The sequence below is a fragment of the Vulpes lagopus genome, chromosome 6 (assembly GCF_018345385.1).
Source record: "Vulpes lagopus strain Blue_001 chromosome 6, ASM1834538v1, whole genome shotgun sequence".
Taxonomy (NCBI): Eukaryota; Metazoa; Chordata; class Mammalia; order Carnivora; family Canidae; genus Vulpes; species Vulpes lagopus.
Genome location: NC_054829.1, coordinates 86,133,768 through 86,161,604, shown reverse-complemented (window position 1 = coordinate 86,161,604; position 27,837 = coordinate 86,133,768). Strand labels below are relative to the sequence as shown.

The following is a 27,837-nucleotide window of genomic DNA, read 5'->3' as shown; positions in this document are numbered from 1 at the left end:
CAATAATATTGTCCCACCTAAAATGTTTTCTTTAAATAAAAATAGGGGGATCCCTGGGCGGTGCAGCGGTTTGGTGCCTGCCTTTAGGCCAGGGCGCGATCCTGGAGACCTGGAATCAAACCCCACGTCAGGCTCCCGGTGCATGGAGCCTGCTTCTCCCTCTGCCTATGTCTCTGCCTCTCTCTCTCTCTCTGTGACTATCATAAATAAATAAAAATTAAAAAATAAATAAATAAATAAATAAATAAATAAATAAATAAATAAATAAATAAAAATAGGGGTACCTGGGTGGCTCAGTCATTTGAGCACCCAAATCTTATTTTCAGCTCAGGTCATGATCTCCCAGTCCTGGGATCACCCAATGTCGGGCTCTGCACTCACTGCAGTCTGCTCCAGATTCTCTGCCCCAGCCCCCCACCTCAGCTCACGTGCACGCTATCTAAAAAAGTAAACTCTTTTTTAAAAATTAAAAATAGGGCAGCCCAAAATAAATAAATAAATAAAAATAAAAAATAATAAAAAATAAAATAGGGCAGCCCCGGGTGGCTCAGCGGTTTAGTGCCGCCTTCAGCCCAGGGCGTGATCCTGGAGACCAGGGATCAAGTCTCATGTCGGGCTTCCTGCATGGAGCCTGCTTCTTCCTCTGCCTGTGTCTCTGCCTCTCTCTCTATCATGAATAAATAAATAAAATCTTTTTTAAAAAATTAAAATTAAAAATACAATTTTTAATATTAATATTAATAAAATTTTTCTATAATGGCCTCAAATGTCCAGTTAGTCTTCAAATTTAATAGGTATGCTTAAATCAAACAGGATCCTTTCACTACAGGGTATGTCTCTTGGATTTTTATATAATATACATATTTTTTCATACAGAATTGTTAGAAAAAAGATTATTCCTATAGTGTTCTCACATTATGGATTTTGCTGAAAGCCAGCAGGAAGTGTCCTTTAACGCATTTCTTGGTCCAGTGTACTTCCTATAACTGGCTTGACCAGATTCCCATCCAAACTTTTGGAAAGACTCTTTCACAGGTGGTTTGCCTAAATCCCATTGAATCACATTACGATGTACAATAGTTACCTCTTTTAAAAAAAAAATCTAATGTTAAATAATGGATCCAGGTGTTATCAGCCACCCTAAACCATCCCATTGAAAAGCTTCTCACCACTTTTTAAATTTTTATTTATTTATGATAGTCACACAGAGAGCGAGAGAGAGAGAGAGGCAGGGACATAGGCAGAGGGAGAAGCAGGCTCCATGCACCAGGAGCTCAACCTGGGATTCGATCCCGGGTCTCCAGGATCGCGCCCTGGTCCAAAGGCAGGCGCCAAACCGCTGCGCCACCCAGGGACCCCTTCTCACCACTTTTTAACCTAATGATATTATCAGCTACTAGTGATCACTGCCTATTTAGTTTGAGAATGCCAATACTGAAATGATAGTATTCCAATGCTATCACTCCTTGTTAATTTTTTCCTGTAAATAACTCTTCCTCATTAACTATTCGATTACCCAGTTCAGGAAGCCATGATAAACACTTGGTACTTTATTTTATTTCCATTTTTTAAAAATTATGAGTTGGTTCCCTACCATTTTCCAAAAGTGAAAATGGATTTTGTTGTTTTAATATCAGTTTAAATCCACAGGTTTAAATGTATTTGAAACCAAATACATTTGGTTAATGTATTTGATTAATACATCAAGTGTAATTGATTAATCCACTCAATTTTATTTTTTTGTGCACTTATGCTGACATTTGGCCACTGAGAAACCCTTCAAGTTGTTTCTGGAGTCTTTTTTGCTATCACTCCAATAGCCTTTAATAGTGCTTTCCTTTCTGGTAATGACGAGAAATTGTAGGCTCATCTTGTACATTTCTAGACCCAGACCTAAAATCAATCTTCACTCCCTAGAGTCTGGTTCCTTTTATTGGGAAATTGTACGTATAATCCATACTGTGGGATCTGAAAGAGAGCCCTGCTGCTGGGTTGGCCATTTTTTAGGGTTTTTGTTGGTTTTTTGTTTCGTTTTGTTTTGTTTTTGGTCAAGAGACAGAGGAAGAAAATGGATTTTTTTTTTTTAAAAGATTGCATTTATTTATTTAGATAGAGCATGCAAGCAGCGGAAGGGGCAGAGGAAGAGAGAAAATCTCAAGCAGGCTTTACAACCAATGCAGAGCCTGAGGGAGTGCTTGATCTCACAACTCCAAGATCAGGACCTGAGCCAAAATCAAGAGCCAGATGCTCAACTGACTGAGCCACCCAGGCGTCCCAAAAATGCAACTTAAAAAAGATAATAGACATCATTAGTTTCCACTGATGTTTCAATTAAATTTAAGATTTTAAACAGGTTTTTTTACACTGGTGAATTCTCTCAATGTGATGAAGTAAAAGTTCCTTTAACGTAAGCATTACGATTCTCTCTCCCCCTCTGCCCCTCCTCCACACTCTCTCAAAATAAAAATAAAAATACTGTGATTTAAAACATTAAACACTTTGAGAATTAAAGGGTTTTATTTCTTTGCTTTAAAAAAAAAACAAAAAACTAAGAGGGCAGCTCGGGTGGCTCAGCAGTTTGGCACTGTCTTCGGCCCAGGGCGTGATCCTAGAGACCCAGAATGGAGTCCCACGTTGGGCTCCCTGCATGGAGCCTGCTTCTCCCTCTGCCTGTGTCTCTGCCTCTCTCTCTCTCTCTCTGTCTCTGTCTCTCATGAATAAATAAATAAAATCTTTAAACAAAAAAAAACAAAACGTAGAGTACTCTGAACAGTGTTTGTCTTCTTGTCACATAACTCACGACACAAAGCAGGACATCTAGCTCTTCTACACATTGGCCAACTGTCATATTCCTAAGTATGGATCAACTTCCAACATCTTTATCCTTGGCTCTTTCAGTGTGGTGAACTAAGGATTCCTTTCATGTGTTTCCCCTGGAACATCGCCCTCCTTCTCATCCCAAGCGCTTTCCTTATTTATGTCAGTAAGTACCTCTCCACTGGTCCTCTCTGGCTGCACATCCCCAGTCAGCCACTTCTTCTGTAGCTTCCTTTATGCTCTTTCAGCATTTCTCTCTCGGCACTGTCACGTTCTTTTTCTTTCTGCGCTTTCATATTTGTTGGCGAATTTTCTCTTTCAATTATCCATTTATGTGAAATGTCCCAGGGGTTTATCACTGGGAGACAAGGAGTCAACACACCTACAGCCACTAATCCTGGCAGGCTCTAACAGAAGTGCCCTGATTGGTTACTGATCATGCTGTCCTTTGTTATTTATACAGTGATTTGTAGAGTAATGAGGGAGTTTGCACTTTATGAAATTGCTGTGCTAACTGAAATTTGAACCACTGCATTTGAGGATTGACATTACTGAAACCATGATAACGGAAATTTGTGCACTGGAACTGTGCAAGGCAAGAACAGACTATAATTCCTATCAGTAAAGGCAAACCACCAACTTGAGAAACTATAGATTCATTTGTTCATTGTTCCTTCCCACTTTTAAGGGCTGGTTTCATCCTCCACAATTTTATTTTATAATTATGTCTAACATTTAGCAATTCCAAGATGAGCCACAAAGCAAGGCATATTCAGGAAAGTGTAGTTTCTATTTTTGTCCTCCTTCCATCAGTTTTTCAGTTAGCTATTACTTATTCTTCTGGTATGAGCAAATACATATACATTTTCATATTCTTCCCTTACTATATTTTACTAGTTTTTTTTTAAGACTTACTAATTTATTTGAGAGAGAGTATGTGCCTGCACACAGGTTGGGGTGGGGGGCAGTGGGGAGCAGAAGAAGAGAATCTCCAGCAGACTCCCCACTGAGCAGGAGGCCCAAGGCAGGACTTGATCCAGAACCCTGGAATCATGAGCCCCAGGCAGACACTTAACCAACTGAGCTACCCAGGTGTCCCAAGCATCTGACTCTTGATTTTGGCTCAGGTCATGATCTCAGGGTCCTGGGCTGGCACCAGGAGCGGGAGTCCTTGCTCAGCAGGGAATCTGCTTCTCCCTCTCCCTCTGCCCCATCCTCCTGCTCATGCTATCTTGAATAAATAAATTAAATCTTGGGCAGGGGGAGAGTCAGATGCTTAACTGACTGAGCCACCCAGGAGCCATGGCTTCCCTTACTATATTTTTTAAAGTAATCTCTACATCCAACGTGGGGTCAAGAGTCTCATCCTCTACTGACCAAGTCAGCCAGGTGCCTCTTCTCCTACTACTACTTTTTCTTTTTTTTAAGATTCTATTTATTTATTCATGAGAGACAGAGAGAAAGAGAGAAGCAGAAGGAGAAGCAGGCTCCATGCAGGGAGCCCAATGTGGGACTCAATCCTGGCACTCCGAAATCATGCCCTAGAGCTGAAGGCAGATGCTCAACTGCTGAGCCACCCAGGCATCCCTCTTACTACTTTTCTTACTATCTTACAAAAGATAACATAATTAAACATAGTATTCTGCACCTTTATTTTTTTGGACGGGGGTGGCGGGGGTGGAGGCAGAGGGAGAGGAAAGGGGAATAAAAGAATCTTAAGCAGGCTCCACACCCAGTGCTGGGCCCCAAGCTGGACCTCAATCTCACAACCCTGAGATCATAACCTGAGCTGAAATGAAGAGTTGGATCCTTAACTGACTGAGCCACTCTGCCGCTCCACCCCCATTCTGTACCTTACTTTTAAAAAACGATATATCCCTAGAGATCATTACTTACTTTTTTTTTTAAAGATTATTTATTTATTTATTCATGAGAGACAGAGAGAGAGAGAGAGAGATGCAGAGACACAGGCAAAGGTCTCCCTTGCAGGGAGCCTGACGTGGGACTTGATCCCAGGTCTCCAGGATCACACCCTGGGCTGCAGGCGGCGCTAAACCGCTGAGCCACCCGGGCTGCCCGAAATCACTACTTTCATAATGAATAAAGTTCTCATTTCATTTTATACTTCGATAATGCTCCATGAAGTTGAAGTACCAGCTAAGCTTATTTATGTATATATGTATGTAATCTCTGCACCCAATTTGGGGTTGAACTCAGGACACTGAGATCAAGAGATCCATGCTCTTCTGCTGAGCCAGCCAGGTGCCCCCCACAGTACCAGATTTTTTTTTTTAACCAACTTCCTAATGATATTTAGGTTATTCCATCTTTTGCTGATACATTTAGCCTGTAATGAATAACCTGTAGATACCTTTTTTTTTTTTTTTTTTCCCAGTGTATCTTGGGGATAAATTCCAAGAAGTGAGCTGGCTGAACCAAAGAACAAATGCAATGCAATTTTGCTACTACTGCCAAACTCCCCTCATAGGGTTATACCAGTTTGCATTCCTGCCAGCTATGTATGAAAGTATTTTGTCCCCTACAGTCTTATCAATAAAACGTCATCAAATTTTTTAATTTTTATCACCCTAATGGACAAGACATGATAGCTTAGTGTAGTTTTCGTTTGCATCTCTTTTATTTTGCATGACGGAGCATCTTTTCTTATTAAAGAGACACTGTAAAATTGTAATGTAACCGTTCTGACAGGGTTGCTATTTTAGAATAAGTATTTTCAAAGAAAATTTTCACAAAGATAAAAAGTACTATTAAACACGCACCTTAAAAATCTAATTAAAAAAAAAATCTGAGTAATTTAAATACCCATCCACCCCCACATAGGCTTTATGTGAATCAGTTTATTGAATCAACACATATTTGAGGGTTTTGCTGTACCAGGACCTGCCCTTGGCATACCATCAGAAGTGTGGTTTAAAAAACAAAAACAAAAAAAACCAAAAAAATTTAAATAAATAAAACAAAGGAGCATGGTAAAGGGGTATGGGAATGCTAAGGATGAAATGTTCAGTGAGGAGCCCACTAGTTTAAAGACGACTGGAGTAGAGAGTTACCTGAGGTATTTTCAATAAGGAGTAGTTTTACTAAGCCAAAAGACAAAGGGTTTTCTGAGTTTAGAGATGATCTGAGCAAGGAATGATAAATGTTTACAACAGAACAAGTCTGCCTTTAGTATTAAAAAAAAAAAAAAAAAAAAAAAGGCAGTGAGGTAGGCTACAGATGCCAGAGAATTATGGTGAGAAAAGCAGGGACAGACAGGGACACCTTGGGTGGCTCAGCAGTTGAGCATCTGCCTTTGACTCAGGGCATGGTCCTGGAGACCTGGGATCAAGCCCCACATCTGACTCCCTGCATGGGGCCTGCTTCTCCCTCTGCCTGTCTCTCGTGAGTAAATAAATAAATAAATAAATAAATAAATAAATAAATAAAATCTGAAATAAAATCTGAAAAGAAAAGAAAAGAAAAGAAAAGAAAAGAAAGAAAAGAAAAGAGTAAATAAATAAATAAATAAATAAAATCTGAAATAAAATCTGAAAAGAAAAGAAAAGAAAAGAAAAGAAAAGAAAAGAAAAGAAAAGAAAAGAAAAGAAAAGCAGGGACACAGCCAAAAGCTTAAAACTATAGCTGTAATAAAAACCTATAACTAGGTACCTCTAATCAAACAGAAAACCCGATGCTGATTATGGATTAAGTCCAAGAACAAAGAGCCCAGGAAGGTACTTCATCCAAGGACGAGGATATATCCCCCTGTCCCACATGAGTGGGATAATTTCTATTCAGGATTAAAAACTGAGAAATGAGCAGGCTTACTGTGAAACTTTACACTGTGCAGTTTACTAAACAGATTCTGTCAGGACAGAAAACTGAAACATAACAATGAAAAATAAGCTGTCTTCAACAAGACAGCGTCAAAAAAAAATAATTCTGAGAGTCTTTGATTGAAGCAATTACTTCTAAACAAAAACCCCAATACAACCAAACCATTCTCATTAAACCTATCAGCAACCATTTACCTTTTCCCTTACACCCACCAATTAATAGTGCAAGAGTCAACACAACCCAGGGCAGAGTACACAGTTGATTCATCTTTGTATCCCCCACAGCACCATGTGCAGTAGGCACTCAATAAATACTTGGTGCATTAAAGAATGAAAACACCCTCCCATAGCAACATGCCCAGACTTTTCCATGGGAGGACCTTTCTCCTGAATTATAAGTTAGGGCAACTCCCTAGTAAAGCTTTCAAATAAATTCAACAACCACTTCTTGAGTGCCCGGAATGTGCCAGTGTTAGGCACTGTCCTTGGCAAGGGTATGTAAAGATGAGTAACACATAGTCCCTAACACCCTGGGGGAATTCAGTCTAGTGGGAGAAACACAAACTATAAAACACAATGGGAAAATGCCACCATGGAGATAAAATAATGTGGGAACACAGGTGAAGGAACACATAATTATGCAGGGAACGAAGAGAAAAGGTGAGGTCAGAGAATCCACAAAAATACAATCCCAGTCCCCTCCTCCCCAACACGCAGGCTCATGCTTGCTCTAAAATGATCTTTGAAAAACAGAAGGATCAAGTCATTCCGCTGCGAATAATCCTTAACAGGTCTGCAATAGGTCATAGCTTATTTCCATGTAACACTAAGTCCGCAATCACCACCCCTGCAGTTTAGTGGCACCTGCTGTGCTAGACACCATTTCCAAGTACTTTACAGGTAGCTATTTAACCTTACAATAACCTGATGAGGTTGGTGCTATCGTCTCGGCTTTACAGATGAGGAAACTGAGGCACAGATTTTTTTTAAAACCTTGTCCTATATAACAAAATGCCAAAGGCTGAGACCTGAGCCTATTTCTGGCTCCAGAGTCCTCTGCATCTTTCCCCCTTCTTCTCAGCCTCATTTCCTTCCTCTAGGTTCCTCACACTATAAAACTTCAGTACTACCAAAGTACTTTAAACCCTGTGAACACAAGTCGCTTTAAACCTCTGTGCTTTTGCATGGAAAGCCCTGCAGCCACCTCTCACAAATCCTTCCACTGCATGGCAGGAAAAACCTTGTGAGCTTTCACACTACCCAAGAGTCCTTTGTTACATCCCTGTATCATTGAGTTTATCACACTGTTATAACTATTTGTTTGCATTTACATTTCTACACACAGGTCTCCTATACTTATCCTGTGATAATTAACCTTTGTTATGCTTTACGACAATTACTTGGGCTTTTTAAGATTTTATGAGAGAGAGAGAGAGAGAGAGAGCGCACAAGCAGAGGGAGATGCTGAGGGAGAAAGAGAAGCAGGCTCCCCACCAGGCAGGAAGCTGACTCTAGGCTCCATTCCAGGACCCCAGGACCATGATCTGAGCCAAAGGCAGATGCTTAACCAGTTGAGCCACCCAGGCGCCCCTATAATTACTTGTTTAAATGTCTTTTTTAAAATGTCACCTCCTTGGGGATGGAGCCCCACATAGGGCTCCCTGCTCAATGAGGAGTCTTCTTCTCCTTTTCCCTGCCACTCCCCCTGCTTGTGGTCTCTTGCTCTGCATACACGCTCTCTCTTAAATAAGTAAATAGAATCTTTTTACTTTTTATTTTTTAAGATTTTATTTATTTATTAAAAAAAAAAAAAAAGATTTTATTTATTTATTCATGAGAGACACACACAGAGAGAGAGAGAGAGAGAGAGAGAGCCAGAGACACAGGCAGAGGGAGAAGCAGGCTCCACGCAGGGAGCCCGATGTGGGACCCGATCCCAGGTCTCCAGAACCAGGCCTGGACTGAAGGCGGCGCTAAACCGCTGAGCCACCCGGGCTGCCCAATAAAATCTTTTTAAAAAATAAAATAAAATATCACCTCCTTGGAGAAGCTAATCCTGACCCTCCTTTTTTTTTTAATCTAAAATTGACTTCCCTACCCTCCCAAATTACTTGCTTTCTCAGATCAAAGGGGTTTTTCACTCTCACAGAACTTCTCACAGATCAAAAAAAAAAAAAAAAAAAAAAGAACTTCTCACAGATCAGTTTCCAAAATTTGATTTCTTCTCCCCAACCAGAACATATGCTTCATGGGGGGCAGGAAACATAAGGTTTGTTCTGTCATTCTATTTCCAACACTAGCACTTAGGAAGATTAATAAATATTTGTGTACCTGCTACCTTATACTAATAACTCCTTGAAAAAAAGATCATCTTAACGAGTTTTTTATCTCCAATATGTAACGCGTGCAATAACCTCAATAAATGTTTGCTGAATTGAAACCAAATAAATAAATAATTGTTATGGCAGGATAAACAGGATTTCCCCCCAGGAAAACAAAGTAGTTTTAGAAGATCATTCAAGGCTTGGGATCAATATGGTCAGAAACAGAGGGACAAGAAGCAGTTTTTTGTTGTTTTTTTTTTCATTTTATTTACGTGAGAGAAAGAGAGACAGAGAGAGGGATAGAGATCATAAGCAGGGAGGAAAGGGAGAAGCAGACTCTCTATTGAGCAGGGAGCCTGATACAGGACTCGATCCCAGGACTCTGGGATCATGAACTGAGCCAAAGCCACCCAGACACCACGAAGAGGCAGCTCTCAGTGAAAAGGTTCTCTGCACAGCAGGGAGCCCAGAGGAGAGCTAAGGAAAACACTGGAGAGGTCAGCACACCAGGCTGCAGAGGGACTTGCACTATTTGTCTTTAGGCAGCAATGATGTAGCAGAGTTTTTAAGGCGGTTGTGGTTTTTGAAAGATTGTTCCAAACAGAGGGGGCTAGCAGAGGCAGCTGTTAGCTGCAGATACAGGGAACTGGAACCTGTAGCAAAACAAGACTGTCGATGTATATTCAGAAGATGGAAGGAAAAGAAAGAAGGCCTGGAATCTGAGCCGGGAAAGAACAGCAGAATCTCCTACACTACAACCTGCCAGCCTGTTCTTTGTATCATGACCCACATATTTAGCTAGTCACCAAAATTCTTTTCTGAATTCAATTTATATGACCAAGACGTTACGTCCAGCTTTTTCTCTTAAGTGTGTACTAATGCTTTCCTGTGATTCTACACTGTTAGCCTTTAATATGTTTTATATGAATGCTTTTAGAAGAAATATCATCTTTCAGGAAATCACAAGCTAGCAATTCTTGATGGCACTTCTTAATGCCTTCGTCGACACTCGACACTCAGAATCAGAGGAAAAAAGCAACTCCACAGTTACCAAAATGATTACAGTTAATATATATCACTGCATTTACACAAAAAGTTTAAGAGGCACTAGACTTAAACACACAAGTTGAACTCTTCCATAGCACCACCTGGAGCAAGAGGAGATGACCGCAAAGAAAGTGAAAATGAGCAGAATAACCACAGTTCTCATCAGAAAGACCTTATGTAGGACACTTCACTGCTTTCTACTATCTGTAGCATTTTATTGAGACGGCCCTTAGCCGAGCATTCGTCTATTACACAGTTTCATAATTTATCTGTGGGCCTATCTTGCTGGCTAAACAGACAGGGACTCTTATTTTGATCATCTTTGATATATCAGATTTTAACATTCTCCCTACCGTAGTAAATGTTTAATAAGTACCTGCTGAATGAATGAATGAAAACAATCCCAAAATGGAGGGATTTCCTAATAAAAACTCAGTCCTCATTCTGATTCTAGGAAATAAAGCTCAGCAAATTTGTTATTTGGATACCTCTTTTCTCTTTACCAAACCAACCTGCTTCCAGAAAAAATAAGGAAAAAGAGAAGTTGCTGTACTAGTCTAAGTATCTGCATTAAATTTTTTTGGCCACACCATAATTTGTATGCTTCCTTTTCTCTCTAGGATAAAGTGTGGTAATTTTAAGGAAGAAAAAAAAAAAAAGGATAGGGGATGTCTGAAACAGAAATGGGAAGCCCAATGTAAAACTGAGCATCAACAAAGCAATTCTGCAGAATATTTCTATAGGACATCACTCTCTCACCCTGCCCCCACTCCAAGAGGCTGCAGCAACCAGTTGTGATGGGCATGGGACCCAACCTAACTGGTCTGCCAACCTCCAGCTCCTGCCAGCTCCACATTTTGCTGCCAAATTAATCTCCCTACAGCACAGCCTATGATCAACAGGCCCAAATGAAATCATCACTGCCCTCCACCCTCCAACGCCTCTGTGCAGCCACGCACTCCTTCAAGTTGATTGCGACATCAGGCCAGAGCCTGGGGGAGGGGGGTGTCACTGACCTCTCCCACACCCACTAGTGTAAATCCTGTAGATCCTCCTTTTCTGGTTGTCTTCTGTGTCTCTCCTTCTTGCCTTTCACCCTGCTTCTACTCCCTCTTCCAGTGTTAGTAGGCCTAACCAAGATCAGCCACAGCCAATAAAAACGTAAAGGGAGGGGGGAATCCCTGGGGGGCTCACGGTTTAGAGCCTGCCTTCCACCCAGGGCAGGATCCTGGAGTCCCAGGATGGAGTCCCACGTCAGGCTACCTGCATGGAGCCTGCTTCTCCCTCTGCCTGTGTCTCTGCCTCTCTCTCTCTGTCCCATGAATAAATAAATAAAATCTTAAGAAAATAAAATAAAGTAATAAAAAAATGTAAAGGAGGCTACAAATGTAATTTTTAATTTGCCAGTAGTCACATTAAAAAGGTAAAGAGAAACCAGGGCAATCAATTTCAATAATGTTTTATTTAACACCAATATAACCAAAAAGTAATTTCATTGCTTGACTTAACCAATCTAAAGTTAATGATGAGTAGTTTTACTTTCTTCCCCTTGCCTCCAGATCAGCTTTGAAATTTTCCAGGGCATCTCAGTCCGGACCAGCCATGTTTCCAGTGCCACATGTGGCCAGTGGCCACTGTACTGAACCGTAACAGCTCAGGCTCAGATGTAATGATCCCACTGCACCCATTGCCTCTCTTTTTCACCTCCTGAAAATACTTTAATTTGGCTAACCTATACCCTTTCCTGAACCCATTTCCTTCCATGGCACTCCTCTGGCTGTCCCTTAAGTACAAAATGTCTTCTGGTCCTCTCCAAACTTCAATACCCAGTTCAAGCACTACATCATTCATGCATGAAGCCTTTCCCGTAAGCCCCACTCCTAACTCATTTCTACCTCCTTTGTACTTTTAGTTCTCATCTTGCAACTCTAATAACATTAGTGCTTTTGCAGATTGTAAACTCCTCAAGGGCATGATACTGCTATTTATATTATAGCTCTTAGAGAACATGGCACACTGCTTTGAGTACAGCAGATCATGATAAGCTAGCTTCTGATGATATGAACTCTATAATTTACCAGCCTTATGATAAATAAATGTACCCTTCACATGCACACTCAAAATACTGATGGTTCCAAAGCAAGCTTAACCACTGCTTAAAACCAGCTGACGAAAACGAGCACTTGATGTGTAGATGCATCCAAACCCTGCCATGGAAAAAGCAACACTAAGTCATACTCTGACTCAAAATTTTAGCAAACATCATAAATCAGAAGCATTATCTTCCTACAAGAAGACGACTGAGGCCAGAACCCCTAGAAATTCTGTAGCATCATGGGCCTACTACTCATAATAATTCATCAGAAATCTAACTATTAAAAATAACATGCTATAATAGAAAATGGAAAGTCCCAGATTAGATACCCTTACCTGTATAACCGAGTGCTGAAATGACAACCAGGAAAACTCCGGGCCTGATCCTAACTCTGTAATGCTTCACACTCCCAAACCAAACTTTTTCTACTTGTGAAGTGAGGGGGAAGGATATTCCCCATCCACTGCAGAGACGGTTTCTTTTGCTCATGCCTACCACAGTGTAAACTCCACAAAGCTTTCCCAAGTGACCCTATTAAAAGGACACTCAGACTGTGCTACTCCTCTGATCAAAAATAGTTTTCCAGGGATCCCTGGGTGGCTCAGTGGTTTGGCGTCTGCCTTTGGCCCGGGACATGATCCTGGAGCCCTGGGATAGGTCCCGCGTCAGGCTCCTTGCAAGGGGCCTGCTTCTCCCTCTGCCTGTGTCTCTGCCTCTCCCTCTCTGTCTCTCGTGAATGAATAAATAAAATCTTAAAAAAAAAAAATAGTTTTCCATCTCATTCCAACAACTTTCCAGTGGCCTAGAAGGCCCTGCATTGTCTGGCCTCCTGTTAGCTCTCTCAGACTCCATCCGAACCACCTTCCCCCTGGTCACTGCTCCAGTATCACTGGCTGCTTTGCTGTTTCTCAAACATGCAAAACACACACTGCCCCAAGGCCTCTACACAAGCTCCCTCTGCCTGAAAAGGTCCCCCACCCCCAGCTGTCTGGCTTATACTTCTTCAGATCTTTCCTCAAACATTACCATATCAGAGAGGCCTTCCCTGATGACTGGATATGAAATAGCACAGCTTTCCTTCACATACCTAACACTGTTTCCCCTGACCAACACTACTTTACAACCCTGAGCTGGTACATGTTTACTCTTTGTATGTCCCTATACTGGACCATAAGCTCCAGAAAAGTGGAATCCTGTGAGGTTTATTTGTTCCTGTATCCTCACTGCATAGAATAATGCCTGGAATGCGAAACAAGCAAATATTTACCAGCTGAATAAGTGAGTAAACAACACTTTAACCTTCCTTTGGAAGAAGCAGAACAAGAGACCACTGCCTCACTTTTTCAAATAATATTTTTTTAATAAATTAATTTTTTATTGGTGTTCAATTTACCAACATACAGAATAACACCCAGTGCTCATCCCCTCAAGTGCCCCCCTCAGTGCCCGTCACCCATTCACCCCCACCCCCAGCCCTCCTCCCCTTCCACCACCCCTAGTTCGTTTCCCAGAGTTAGGAGTCTTTATGTTCTGTCTCCCTTTCTGATATTACCCACACATTTCTTCTCCCTTTCCCTATATTCCCTTTCACTATTATTTATATTCCCCAAATGAATGAGAACATACACTGTCTGTCCTTCTCCGATTCAAATAATATTTTAGAAGATGTTTTCAATATTACACATGCACATCAAGAAAAAAAAATTACCTATAAGTGTATGAATTTAAAAACTGAAAGTCATCTAGTGAGCATCCTAAATAATCTTATTCCCAAGAAAATTATGCACAAAGGTTGGTAAATGTCCTTTCAGATCCGTTTTATGTATGTTTGTCTAAACAGAGCTCTATGTTATTTCTATTAAAAAAAATCTTTTGATTTTATTCTGCAATTCATACACTGTATCCTGCCATGTTCAAATAATTAAAATTATCTCATTCTTTTTAATAGCTATTTCTATTCTGTAGGTATATCCTATATCCTAGTTTAGAATTCAAGTCCCTATTGATGGATTGATTCAAGTATCTTTCATTTGAAATGACAAAGAATGTTGGTTTTGGTTTTTTTTCCAGGCCCAATAATTCGCCCTCTGGCCAAGACATTAGGATCTCACCTATATACATCCTGAACTCGAGCAGAAACTGATGCAGATTAATGAAGGAACAGGAAGAAACTCCAAACAGAGGGTACCATTTAAGACCTGAAACCAATGAACACAATCTTCTGCTCCCTACCAAATGGCCCCTTCAACTCTACTCTCTTCTTCACACTTCAGTGAGCATTTATAAAGCTATAGATAATTCTGAGCCCTCTGTGCCATCTCTGTTTTCTCCTGTTCCTTTTTCCTTCCTTCCGAAAGATGGATTACCTCAGCCCAGCATTAACCCCCACAGACTTAAGAAGAGTACCACCTATCAATTCTCTTTCACCCAAGTGTTCTGCAAAAGATATCCATAAAAGGGCCCCCTGAGACTCCTATAGCAGACTTTATTTCCTGAGCTGCCTTCATGATTTATACAGAAATTTCTCCCCCAATTCTGTCCCCAGCAGTGATCCCAGAGCAGGATGTTGCTCATAAATCTTTTCCCTCGCTTACCTACCACCCACTGACCAGCTTATTTTTACAAGAGTTGCCATTTCCCATATTCCCCTAGTGTAAGCCCCCTATGTCACGTAAGTTTTATTCCTGAGGTCTTTGTCTATCACAAGAACCAGGCACAGTCAAAATGTCATACTTCTGCCATTGGGAGTGCAAAAAATTCTACAAGGCACTATGAAGGAATGTTGATATATTTAAAAACATACCCTAAAAATCCAGACAAAGAGGCCATAACCATTTCTTGATGGTAGAGGTGAATTCTCATTTATTTTAAGATTTTATTTATTTGAAAGAAAGCGAGAGTGAGAGAGAGAGAACATGCACAAGCAGGGAGGAGGGGCAGAGGGAGAAGCAGGCTCCCCGCTCAGGGTCCTGAGATCATGACCTAAGCCAAAGGCAACCACTTAACTGACTGAGCCACCCAGATGCCCCTCTCATTTCTTTATAAAATATTAACTTACTGAATATCTTCTTAGTCCAGGTACTATGCCAGCCCTTGGAGACACAAAGATGATAGCCCTCCAATCAGCTGTCTGATGACAGAATCTTGTAAGGAAGATAAACATCACAGCAATTTAGGAAATAAATGTCCTAATACAAGGCAGTATCTCTGACAGGCGGAGGACCATTGCTGCCCGAGGGTGGCAGGAAAAGTTGCATGGAAAAGGCGACTGAACCAAGAGTTAAAACAGCATTCCATACTCTGAACCATCCTTGCTATGCTCTCTTCTCTCAGTCCCCAAGCTAGCACCCCCTTGTTTTTCCTCCACTTCTTTGCTAATAATCTTCTCAAGCTCCTTGAAATTTCTTATGACTTAGTTTCCTCCTCTTAGGCATTTTCATTTTTTCACTGTCCCAAGAAAATCTCATGGATAACTGTGATTCAGTTTTTACTAAACATATGTATATCTTAGGCCCAGACCTTCACCAGAGAGCTCCACTCTTAGATAACCAATTGCCCACTTGACATCTCCACTTGCAAGGAGTTTCACTGGCATCTCAAACTTAAACCCTCCCCCAAAGAACTCATAGCACCTCTAGTCTTCCCCACTTTGCCAAGAGCATCTCCCAGTAACAGAGCCAAATAATTAGGAATTGTTCTTGACCCTTCCTCTTTTATAGATCCTTCACATCCAACCAGCTATAAATCTTTTCTTGTTATTTCTCCAAAATTATCCAGAACATATGTGGTCCTTTCCAGCTCTCCCATGAACCACTTAATATTCCAACTGGTTTCTCTTCTTCATCTTCCACCCTACTACACTCCATTCTCCATTTGGTAAGTGACCTTCTAACATCATGTCAACTATTAGCCTACTTAAAATTCTTTGTGGACTTCCCATTCCCCTAAATATAAAGTCAAATTTCTTAGCATGGCCCACCAGGTCATTTCCTGGCCCGGTACTCTTATTATTCTCCAGCTATACTGAAGTTTCTTCAGTTCCTCAAAGGAGCCCTATATTTTGTTTGTTTTTTTAACCCAAACCCTCACAAGTATGTTTCCTTTTACCTGGAATACATTTTTCTTCTCCCTATTCCACCACCCAACTGTTTCAACTGATTAACTCTTAAACATACATTCATTTTCTGCCCAGCCACCTCTTCCTTCAATAAGTCTCCCCTAATTCTTATGCAAATCTGCATGTAGGTGCCCTTTCTATAAATTCCTGCAAAGCCCTGGACTTCCTGGATAGCACTTACAGACGAATGAAGCAAAGATGGGAGAAAGCATAGCATATACAAAAGCATATAATTTTTTTAAAATTTTTATTTATTTATGATAGTCACACACAGAGAGAGAGAGAGAGAGAGAGGCAGAGACACAGTCAGAGGGAGAAGCAGGCTCCATGCACTGGGAGCCCGACGTGGGATTCGATCCCGGATCTCCAGGATCGCGCCCTGGGCCAAAGGCAGGCGCTAAACCGCTGCGCCACCCAGGGATCCCCAAAAGCATATAATTTAAAGAGAAAAGCCTGCACAAGGAGTTGTGATAACTTCTGTACCACTAAGCACCAGAGTTGGTAGAAAGACTGGAGTGACTAGAGATGAGACTTGAAGAAAAGGCTGAGGCTCAGGGGATGGAGATTTGGGATTCATTAAGGGAATCCAACTATAAACAGTAGATGATACGGAGCCCTGGAAGTTTTTTAGGTAAGGGAGCAAAATGAACATACAAGAAACCTACTGGCATAATGCAGTTCCTCCTATTGAGGAATAGCAAGGGAGAGGAGGAGAAGTGTAGTTGCGGGGGGGGGGGGGGGGGGGGCGGGGCGGGGGGGGGGGGAGAGAATGACTGACCTTTAGAGCCAGAGGAATCTGGAGAGGGAGATGATGGCAGATGTGAACGCAGTTCTGGCTTAGAAATCCAGACGTGGGAGTCACCTATTGTGGTTAGGACAGCCAGAGAGAGAGACTGTACACAGAAAATCTGTGGTATAAGAAGGAAGCAAGTCAGGGACAAAGGTTTGAGGAATGACAATTAAATTTTTATGAATCAGGAAAAAAAGGAAGTTGCGTGTGGAAAAGGGAGGAGCTCAACAGAATGGTGAAGAGCTTATGGTCCAGTATGAGTGTCCCAGATAAGGTACTGGGGAGGAAGGGAAGGAAATGTCCCACCAAGTGCCCAATTTACTGTGCAGCACTCTGCACACAATGGGTGCTAAGCATTTGCTGGAGTGTAAAGTAATACACAGAGCACCTCTGTTCAGGTTACATATATTCCAAAGAAACTGTAGATCATCAAGACCCTGTCTTACTACAAAGAATTACTCTGTGAGGTAGTTCAGAAAACCACACTTATTCCCTGATTCAAAGGATGCCGGATGTGAATCCTTTTGAAAAGAAACAACAAAATTTTCTTCATACAAGTAATTATCCTCTAACATTTCAAATTGGGGGTTGTTATGTATCGGATCTTCAAAAAGGAGAGAAATCTTGCTTTAGTGTAAAAAAGTCATCTGAGGGCAGCCCGGGTGGCTCAGTGGTTTAGCGACGCCTTCAGCCCAGGGTATGATCCTGGAGACCGGGAATCGAGTCCCACATCGGGCTCCCTACATGGAGCCTGCTTCTCCCTCTGCCTGTGTCTCTGCCTCTCTCTCTCTCTCCCTCTCTCTCTCTGTCACTCATGAATAAATAAATAAAATCTTTAAAAAAAAAAAAAGTCATCTGAGCGGATGGAATAGGGAAGGGGTAAAAGATTTGGACAACGACAGAAAAACACTGATGGAGAAGACTGGGCATGGGCAAAGGGAAGGCAGAGGCAAATACCCATGAGCTGAAATCAGCATATCATAAAGGGTCAATGGCAAACTGACTGAACCAAATAACTTCTTAGGATTCAAAAATGCCTATTAGTCTCCTAATGATATCAAGTATCAATATTTCCCTTCTGAGCCATAATAAAGCAACTATAGGGATCCCTGGGTGGCTCAGCGGTTTGGTGCCTGCCTTCAGCTCAGGGCGTGATCCTGGAGTCCCAGGATCGAGTCCCACGTCGGGCTCCTTGCATGGAGCCTGCTTCTCCCTCTGCCTGTGTCTCTGCCTCTCTCTCTCTGTATCTCTCATGAATAAATAAATAAAATCTTAAAAAATATTAATAATAAAGCACCTATATTCAAAATACAGGCAATATTCCTGCTTTTCTGGCTACACTGCTTTCCTAAACAGAGACTTAGAATGCCAAATGGAGGGGAAAAAGATGCTCTCCCCTATGGGCTATATACCCTTTACTCTGCTTTTGCTCATGAGCTCGTGAGAGAAAAGGCTTAGCAAATATGTGCATAGAACCTGAACATTAACCCAAGCCTAACACTCTGGCTCAAACAGATAACGCTAGTGTAATATGATACTGACAAATTAGCCTAAAAAGTGAAACACACATGATTTTTAAGCACCACTAGCTATAAGGCTTGCTGTGCTTTAAAGCAATTTGGGTTTTTGTTTTTGTTTTGTTTTTTAGCAATCTGTTTCTAAAAGGTCAATGAAGACAAATAGGTAGCAGTAAATCACTGTTTACACAATTCTGAAGACTTTCGACACAGGTCTTAAAATGTACTTTTCGATAACTGGGTCACCAAGTAATTGCCCCAAGTGACAGGATTTCACAGAAACACAAGTTAGCACATTAGGAATACAGCAAGAACTTTGAGTTGTCTTTTCGATAAAGGACAAATAAATACCCATTATAACCATCCTCTCTCTATCACAGCAACAACAGCAGCAGCAGCAAACTCAATCATTCATTAATCACAGGTTATTTGCAAAGCACAGAGATAATGCCAAGGGATTAAACAGGCCTCTGCTGTAAAAGTAGTTAACAATTTACACAGATGTGTCAAATAACACTGAGACTAAGGAAAATAAGCATTAGAGGTTGTATTCGTCTGGGTATAATCAGAAAAGAGAAACCATACAATAATGTGAACAGAAATGTAATATAAAAAATAATTCAGGGCAGCTTGGGTGGCTCAGCGGTTTAGCGCTGCCTTCAGCCCAGGGCCTGATCCTAGAGACCTGGGATCGAGTCCCACATCGGGCTCCCTGCATGGAGCCTGCTTCTCCCTCTGCCTGTGTCCCTGCCTCTCTCTCTCTTTCTCATGAATAAATAAAATCTTTAAAAAAAAAAAAAAATCAACTCTGATAGAGGAAAACCATAAAGGCATAAAAAGAACTCTAAAAGGTACCCAAGGAAGAACAAACTTTGAAGAGGAGTCCCTCCCCAAAACTGAAGCTATTGCTGGTGAGAATATGGTTGCAGCCCACTGGGTGGTAGAGAAGTTGGCTGGAACTGGTCTACACTAACAGAGCAGCAAGGAACAATCTTCCAGAGGGCAGGCAAGGGGCAAGGTCGTTGGCAGGTACACAGTAGGAGCTGGGAACAGACACAAGGCCCGGAGTGTGCAGTGTCTGCACTGAGACAATGAAAAAAGCAAGGTCAGGAGACCCAGGCAAGTGTTGCAAAGTTACCAAGAGACTGCATGCACGGAGGTAGAGCACCAATGGTTAAGTGTGCCCACATTATGAGCATGCTCACAATGACCTTACAGGAGGAGAAAAAGAAGCAACTACAACCAGGCAGACTATCCCTAACTCCATAATGTCCCTTCAGTACCCTCTACTGGCCAAGCTTAACACCAGGTTCACTGGAAAGGAGAAAGGCTTCCAATCTATTTTAACAGAGCAGGTACTGAAGGGTGACTTTGGGAAAGAGGAGCATTAACTAAACTCTGGCACAGAGGAAAGGACAAAGATGAGTGCTCAAAAAGAGTAACAAATGTCTTGGGTGATCAGAGTTATAAAAGAGGTATTATTTCAGTGGAACTTTGAAGAACAAGAAAAATTTTGAAAGACATGGGGAGAGAGGGGGAGGGTGGGAAAGATAGAACGCATTCCGGGTTAAGGAGACAGTTTTCTTATTAACTCTGGGATGTTGGGCAAACCATTTAACCTCTTTAAGCCTTATCCACCTTATAAAATACGTATGTGGTTAAAATGCAACAGCATTTTATGTGGTTAAAATTAACAGCAGACTGTTAATGCTCTGAAAAAGCTTTAAAGCACCAGGGGCGCCTAGGTGGCTCAGCTGGTTGAGCATCCAACTCTTGGTTTCAGCTCAGGGTCCTGGGATTGAGCCCCGTGTAGGTCTCCACAATCAGCAGAGTCTGCTGGAGATTCCCTCTCTCCCTCTCCCTCTGCTCCTCCCCCTACTCTCTCTAAAAAATAAATGAGTAAAATCTTAAAAAAAAAAAAAACAAACACAAAAGTTTAAAGCACTAAATGAAAATCACTTGATGCTAATACCTTTACATGATGACTAGAATGCAAGCTCTAATACAAGCTCCTACCAGCTAACCCACTCTCATCCTAGCTCCTTCCCACCCCATCCACTCCCCCTAGTTCCTGGTAGGTACTTGTGACATCAAGGAAGTCCCTATAAATCACTGCTGAATGAATGACTGGATCTTAAATTATCAGAAAAACAAAGACTTTTCATTTAAAATCAAACTAACCCAGGGGCACCTGGGTGGCTCAGGTCAGTTGAGCGTCAGTCTTCAGCTCAGGTCACAAACCCAGGGGCCTAGAGTCAAGCCTCACATCAGGCTCCCTCCCTGCTCAGCAGAGAGTCTGCTTCTCCCATTTTATCTCCCTCTGCCTCTTCCTCTTGCTAATGCTTGCTCTCACTCTCTCTCAAATAAATCTTAAAAAAAAAAAAAAAAAAAATCAGGGACCCCTGAGTGGCTCAGTGGTTGAGCATCTGCCTTCAACTCAGGGTGTGATCCCAGGGTCCTGGGATCGAGTTCCAAAACCGAGATGCCTGTGGGGAGCCTGCTTCTCCCTCTGCCCAGGTCTCTGCTCCCTGTGTCTCTCATGAATAAATAAATCTTAAAAAATAAATAAAATAATCAAACTAACCCAAAGGAAACAAATGATTTATTTCCTTAAAACAAAAGGGTAAGAAGTATTATTAAATATTCCCTCTACATAGTTAGGCACACTTATCTTGATGGATACCCTAAATACAGGACTGCTATTCTGCCTAAATATAGTCTTAATATAACATTTAACAGGAAATATGAAATGAGGATTTTATTAAGAAATGGATGCACAGTGTCATCTAGCACTTTGAATTACCCAAATTCTCAATAATATAAATCCCACAGTAACAAAAATCATTCTCACTTGAGCAGCAGATACTACTAAAAAAAAAAAAAAAAAAAATCAATCTCAATCACCTGAGCCCACAGTGAGCAGGACCATTTGATTAAGCAGTTCACACACTGCCAGACCCCTGTCAATGACCAGGTGTTTCAGAGATGCATCTCAAGGGCACAGCAGGGCTACTTCACTAAATTCTGCTCAATGGGGCCCAGACTTTTAAACCCTACTAGATGCTTTAAGAACATCACGGAGTTCAAATTCTCCAGGCCCTGAACACTAAAATTATCAAAGGCAGGTCAACAGAAAAGGAAACTAATTAATATTTATTAAATGCCAATTCACTGCAGGCACACTGCTGGGTTTTTTTGTTTGTTTGTTTGTTTTTTACACTGCTGGGTTTTTAAAAAATATATTATCTCACAAAATTATTTTCTTTAGGGCAGCCTGGGTGGCTCAGCGGTTTAGTGCCACCTTCAGCCAGGGTGTGATCCTGGAGACCAGGGATCGAGTCCCATGTCAGGTTCCCTGCATGGAGCCTGCTTCTCCTGTGCCTGTGTCTCTGCCTCTCTCTTTCTCTGTGTGTCTCTCATGAATAAGTAAATAAAATCTTAAAAGAAAAAAGGAAAGAAATAAAAAAGAACTCGAATCAATGACTTAGCTTAAAAAAAAAAATTTTTTTTTTTTAATAGTCTCCACACTCAACATGAGGCTTGAACTAAGAACCCTGAGATTAGGAGTTTCATGCTCTCCTGACTGAGCCAGCCAGGCGCCCAACATTATTATTTTTATTTCACAAATGAGGGAAGTAGAGTTTGAAGAGGTTAAGTAAACCACATTACACAATCCGGTAGGGTTACAATTCAAGCCCAAGTCTAACTTATTTCAAAGTAAACTTTTTCCCTTGAACTTCAGCTGCCTCCAGGTCAAATTCATGAGCAGAGTTTCAGTGAGTCTGTTAGAACTCCACTCACCTGGGTCCCTACTGTAGGTTGAGGACACGGGGACAGAAGGAAAAGTAACACTGACATTAAGAACTATTCCAAATATCCTCCCCTCTCATTCCCCTCATTGCCTTTGTTCTCAACTCTTTTGTTTTTTGTACAAGCCAACACCTATTTTTAAATATATTTTTTGGGACACCTGGGTGGCTCAGTGGTTGAGCGTCTGCCTTCAGCTCAGGGTGTGATGGCGGAGTCCTGGGATTGAGTCCCACATCAGGCTCCCCACCTGGAGCCTGCCTCTCCCTCTGTGTGTCTCTCACAAATAAATAAATAAAATCTTTAAAAAATAAATTAATTTATTTTTTGGACAAGATATATTCTCTGCTCTCATCCACTAGATCTTCTGTTGTATTTGAAAATCAACACCTTCATCCTTAAATTAAGGAGTTTCATATCTGGCATCAAAGGCTCACTGGAGGAAAGTCAGTCTCACCAAATGTTGAAAAGATAATCTAAAACAAGAACTGCTATAATTTCTGCCCGTCGAGATGTTGATGTATGAACGGGGGCCACCACCTGACATCTGTGATACTCTACAGACTGCACGGTGCTCTCCAAGAGGATACACGACATCTCACGGCGAGGATGACAACAGCTCTGCTAGAGGCGAGTTGGGGCGATCCTATGTTTTGTTTTGTTTTTTTAAGATTTTATTTATTTATTCATGATAGACACACACAGAGAAAGAGAGAGAGAGGCAGAGACAAAGGCAGGGGGAGAAGCAGGCTCCATGCAGGGAGCCTGATGAGGGATTTGATCCTGGGACTCCAGGATCACGCCCTGGGCCAAAGGCAGGCACTAAAGGGCTGAACCACTCAGGGATCCTGGTGGGGGGGTGGGGGGGAGGTGACCCTATCTTATCCTAGGCCGGGCACAGGCACCACCTCTGTCCCTCAATTCATCTTTTCCCTGCCATTGGTTCAAGAGTCACCCCACTCTCCTTCCTTCCTTTCCTGTCCCCTCTCTACAATCTACACCTTAAAGAAACCAGCTTTGTCCCTTCCCTAGAAAGGATGCATGTTTCTGTGACCACTGGACCCAGGCTGAAGCACTGTCCCAGGAGCAACCTTTTATGTAATACTCCTTCATGGTGGCAGAAAAGAACAGTCCACCACAGAAGGTCTCTCTGGCCCAAGCCTCAGACTTTCAAATCAGAGCTCAGAAAGGGGGTTAAAGACTGAGGGTCTGGTGACAGAAGGAAGGTAGCCTGAATATCAACCACCGGAGAGTCCATTAACCTCTCCTTTTTTCTTTAAGATTTTATTCATTTATTCATGAGACACACACAGAGAGAGAGAGAGACAGGCAGACAGACAGACAGAGATACAGGCAGAGGGAGAAGCAGGCTCCATGCAGGGAGCCTGACATGGGGCTGGATCCCCCCAGGTCTCCAGGATCAGGCCCTGGGCTGAAGGCGGCACTAAACAACTGAGCCACCCAGGCTGCCCATCCTTTCTTTTTTTCATCTGTAAAATATAGCCTCGTAGGAAACTGAGACTGAAGTGAAATCATGCCTATCAAATAAATACGTACTGGCACAAAGTCTGGTCCCTGTGGTCATTAGATATTAGCTGCTATTGGCATCTGAGCTCACAAAGGCAGTGCTAACTGCAGCGTTGCCCACAGGCTCACCTACCATTCTAGTATCAAAAGAGATATATATAAAATATATAAATATATAAAATATATAAATATATAAAAATATATAAATATATATATATATATATATATATATATATATAAGGAGATTGGACGGCCTCTAATACCCTTATCTCTAGCTGAATTGTCTTGGCTAGAGGACTGCTATTCTACCCCCCATCCAGGGACCTGCTTGCTCCCCCCACATCTGTGACCTCTGCTCCTTTCTCAAGTTTGACCACTTATTTGGAAGATACACTCAGAAGGTGATCACCGAACATCTGGAAAGTCAGTCAGTAAATACATTAGAATTCTTGGGTGTCCAGCACTGTACTAGTATCCACCTGAGTTACAAAGGGCAATCTCTGACCTCTGGGTTAAAATCTCTTTGGGGCTTAGATTGACTGCAACAAAGGAGCCAGGTGAAAACCAAGCAAGAGATAAGCTCGATGGAAGTTGGGTACACAAGGGAGGGAGTTTACTGAAGGTGGACCTTCAACTCTGCAGAGCTGAATTTAGACAGCAGTTCCCAAGTCTTGGCTCCATAAAATGCTACGTGATTAGTTGCTTTTGATATAAACCCTGAACATATGAACATAAAGTGTTCAAATCTCATCATTTCCCAGAAAGGCCTCAATCATATGCAAAGCCCTGCACTACACAAACAAAAGGAATCTATCTTTGGGACGTCTGGGTGGCTCAGCAGTTGAAAGTCTGCCTTCGGCTCAAGTCCCACATTGGGCTCCCTGCATGGAGCCTGCTTCTGCCTCTGCCTGTCTCTGCCTCTCCCTCTCTCTGTATCTCATGAATAAATAAAATCTTTAAAAAAAAAAAAAAAAAAGAATCTAACTTTAAAAGTAAAACTGAGGGGCACCTGGGTGGCTCAGTGGTTGAACACAAGTCGTGATCCCAGGGTCCTGGAATTGAGTCCTGCATCAGGCTCCCCGCGAGGAGCCTGCTTCTCCCTCTGCCTAGGTCTCTGCCTCTCTGTGTCTCTTATGAATAAATAAAAATAAAAAATATTTAAAAGTAAAAATATATATCTAAAAGTAAAATTGAACAAAAAAACAGCCTTTGGACTCCTTTACAAAGTTCTAAGAATTCACTTAAAAATTGACCTCTTTCTGTACTATGCAGGAGTTAAGGGCATTTTTCTCTTGGTGTTGGGTGGGAAAAGGAGCAGAGGAAGAGTCTAAGCCCTCAACCTCCTCACAGAGGTACAGAGCTCAAGAATCCTGCCTTGTTCCCCTTATGGCAACAACCACATAACAGAACCCAGTGCCCTTCAGATCACCCTCGTGGAGGAACGCCTGTGAAGCCGCCCTGGCCTGGGTGCATTTATGCCATATTTGAGAGTCACAGCAAACCCAGGATAACAGTGGCCACCTCCTCACAATCTTAATAGAAATCTCCAGCGTGAGTAGTCAAAATTCAAACGAAGAGCAGCCAGCCCCACACTCAGCACTAGTAAACCCTGTTTTCTTTTAATTAAAAAAAATTTAGAGGTCACCCCCTCAGCTTTGTTTACAAGTAATGAGTCCAGCAGCCCCCATTTATCACCCCTGGAGATTCTTTTACACTTTGATGTGAAAAGAGTCAGGACCCATTGTGATTTCAACTACTCCAACAGCAGTCCTTTCATTTGCAAACGAAGCTCTGGCCCCAGTAAGAAACAACTGTCAGAAAAAATTCATTGCCTTTCCTTCTAATGATTTATCAGAGATGGGGGAAAGAGAAGCTGGCTCTAAGACAACTTTCCAGAAAGGATTCCCAGCACACCCCTGATGCGTTCCCGACCTTTGCTGGTTCTTTCAGCCCCAAATGCCCCTTTTCCAAATCCCATTGCTCATGAAAGGCGACCTTCTCTCTTGAAACCATCCACTTTGGAAGGGCTTTCTCTCTCTGCTTTAAGCCTTCAAAGTACTCCAAGTGGCCTAACTTTACTTACCGATTTTAGGTGTTCTCTCTCTCATGGCAATGCTCCAGAACATAAAAAATACCTGACTGGTCCATAATTGACACTCGACCATCCTAATAATTAGGTCACAAGGCACCTGTTTTATGCCACCGTTTATCATTCTCTTACATTAAATGGAACTGAGTATTAAGGAAGTTTAAAAGAAGAGGATTTAAGGATTTCTTAACATATCTAAGAATTCAACGTGGTAGTAAAAGATACACAACAGGACTATTAAGACTTTTTCAAGTAAACTTTAATAATTAGAGTATAACACATTTTAAAAGTATACAGCTCTTGCTGCCATTTGCAACACCATGGATGGAGCTAGAGACTGTACTGCTAAGTGAAGTCAGACAGAGAAAAATATGTGATTTCACTCATATGTGGAATTTAATAAACAAAGCAAATGAACAAAGAAAAGAGAGACCAGAAAAAAACAGACTCTTAAATACAGGGAACTGGTGGTTGCCAGAGGGGAGGCGAACGGGGGGGATGGGTTAAATAGATAAAGGGACTAAGAGTACAGTTATGGTGATGAGCACAGAGTAATGTACAGAATTACTGAATCACTGTATTGTACACCCCCAAATAAAACTGTATATTAATATTTCAATTTTTAAAAAGTGCACAGCTCACACATGCATTTCACAGAGACAAGAGTAACCAGCACCCAGATCAAAACACAGAACAATACCAGCACTCTTGAACTATTAAACTATTTTTAGTAAAAAGACTTATCTTGACTCTGAGCTTTAGAGCTAACTTCCATTCTACAGGAAATACCTGGAATAGAACCACAGGGATTCTCAACCTCAGCAATGCTGACATTTGGAGCCAGAAGATTCTTTGTAGTGGGGGCCATCCTGTGCATTGTAAGATATTTAACAGCATTCCTGCCCTCTACCCATTAGATTATGACAACTAAAAATCTCTCCAGACATTGTCAGACGTCAAATGCGGGAGATAAAATTATTCCTGATTGAGAACCACTGGTATATAAGAACAAGTTAAAAACATTAAGAGTTAATAAACTGTCATACAGTCAACTCCATTCTACGACCAGTCAACGCCCCCTACCCCCGCCCCCAAGTAGGGTAGCTGCTCTAGATTAAGACTCAAGAAACAAAACATAGGGGTGCCTGATGCTCTTCATCTTGCACTTGTAAAGTTTGCACCACATTGGGTATAGCAATTACCTAAAATAATTAAAAATGTTAATAACAACAACAAAGAAGCAAAACCAAACACAACATAAGCACTTTGGCTTACGTGGATCAGTATGTAAATAACTTTAATACACGTTTTTTTTTTTTAAACATAATCTCTATACCCAATACTGGGTTCAAACTCACAACCCGATCAAGAGTTGCATGCTCTACCCACTGAGCCACTCAGGTACCCAGAACTTTAATAGACATTTTTTCTTCTAAGGATTTTTTAAATTTATTCATGAGTGACAGAGACATAGGCAGAGGGAGAAGCAGGCTCCCCGCTGAGCAAGGAGCACAATAGGGAGCTCAATCCCAGGATACCAGGATCACGATCTGAGCTTCCCAGGCACTCCTAGACACTCTTTTCTTAACCAGAAGTCTTGGACGACCTCATGCTTACAAATAGCTTTAATAAGACGTGTTCTCTTGATATCTATGAACATCTTATATAAACCTACACAATCTAGTGTCTACAATTTTAGCAACAAAAATGGTGGCAGTCTGCAGTGCAGTCTATGAAAAACGTATCATCTAATGGAGACATTCAAACCTGTTGGTAAAAAGCAGAAATGAAATTGCACCGTGCCTCACATGTTAAATGTTATTCTGTACAGTAATTTAAGAATTTCACAACCAAAACAAACTAGGTGCCCT

At 41.6% G+C, this 27,837-nt stretch overlaps 1 protein-coding gene across 2 annotated transcripts in view; it reads right to left on the bottom strand.

The window, feature by feature from the left end:
- AFF1 (AF4/FMR2 family member 1) overlaps nt 1-27,837 on the bottom strand; it is a 217,855-nt gene that overhangs the window by 164,868 nt on the left and 25,150 nt on the right. The gene's annotated exons all lie outside the window — the stretch shown is intronic.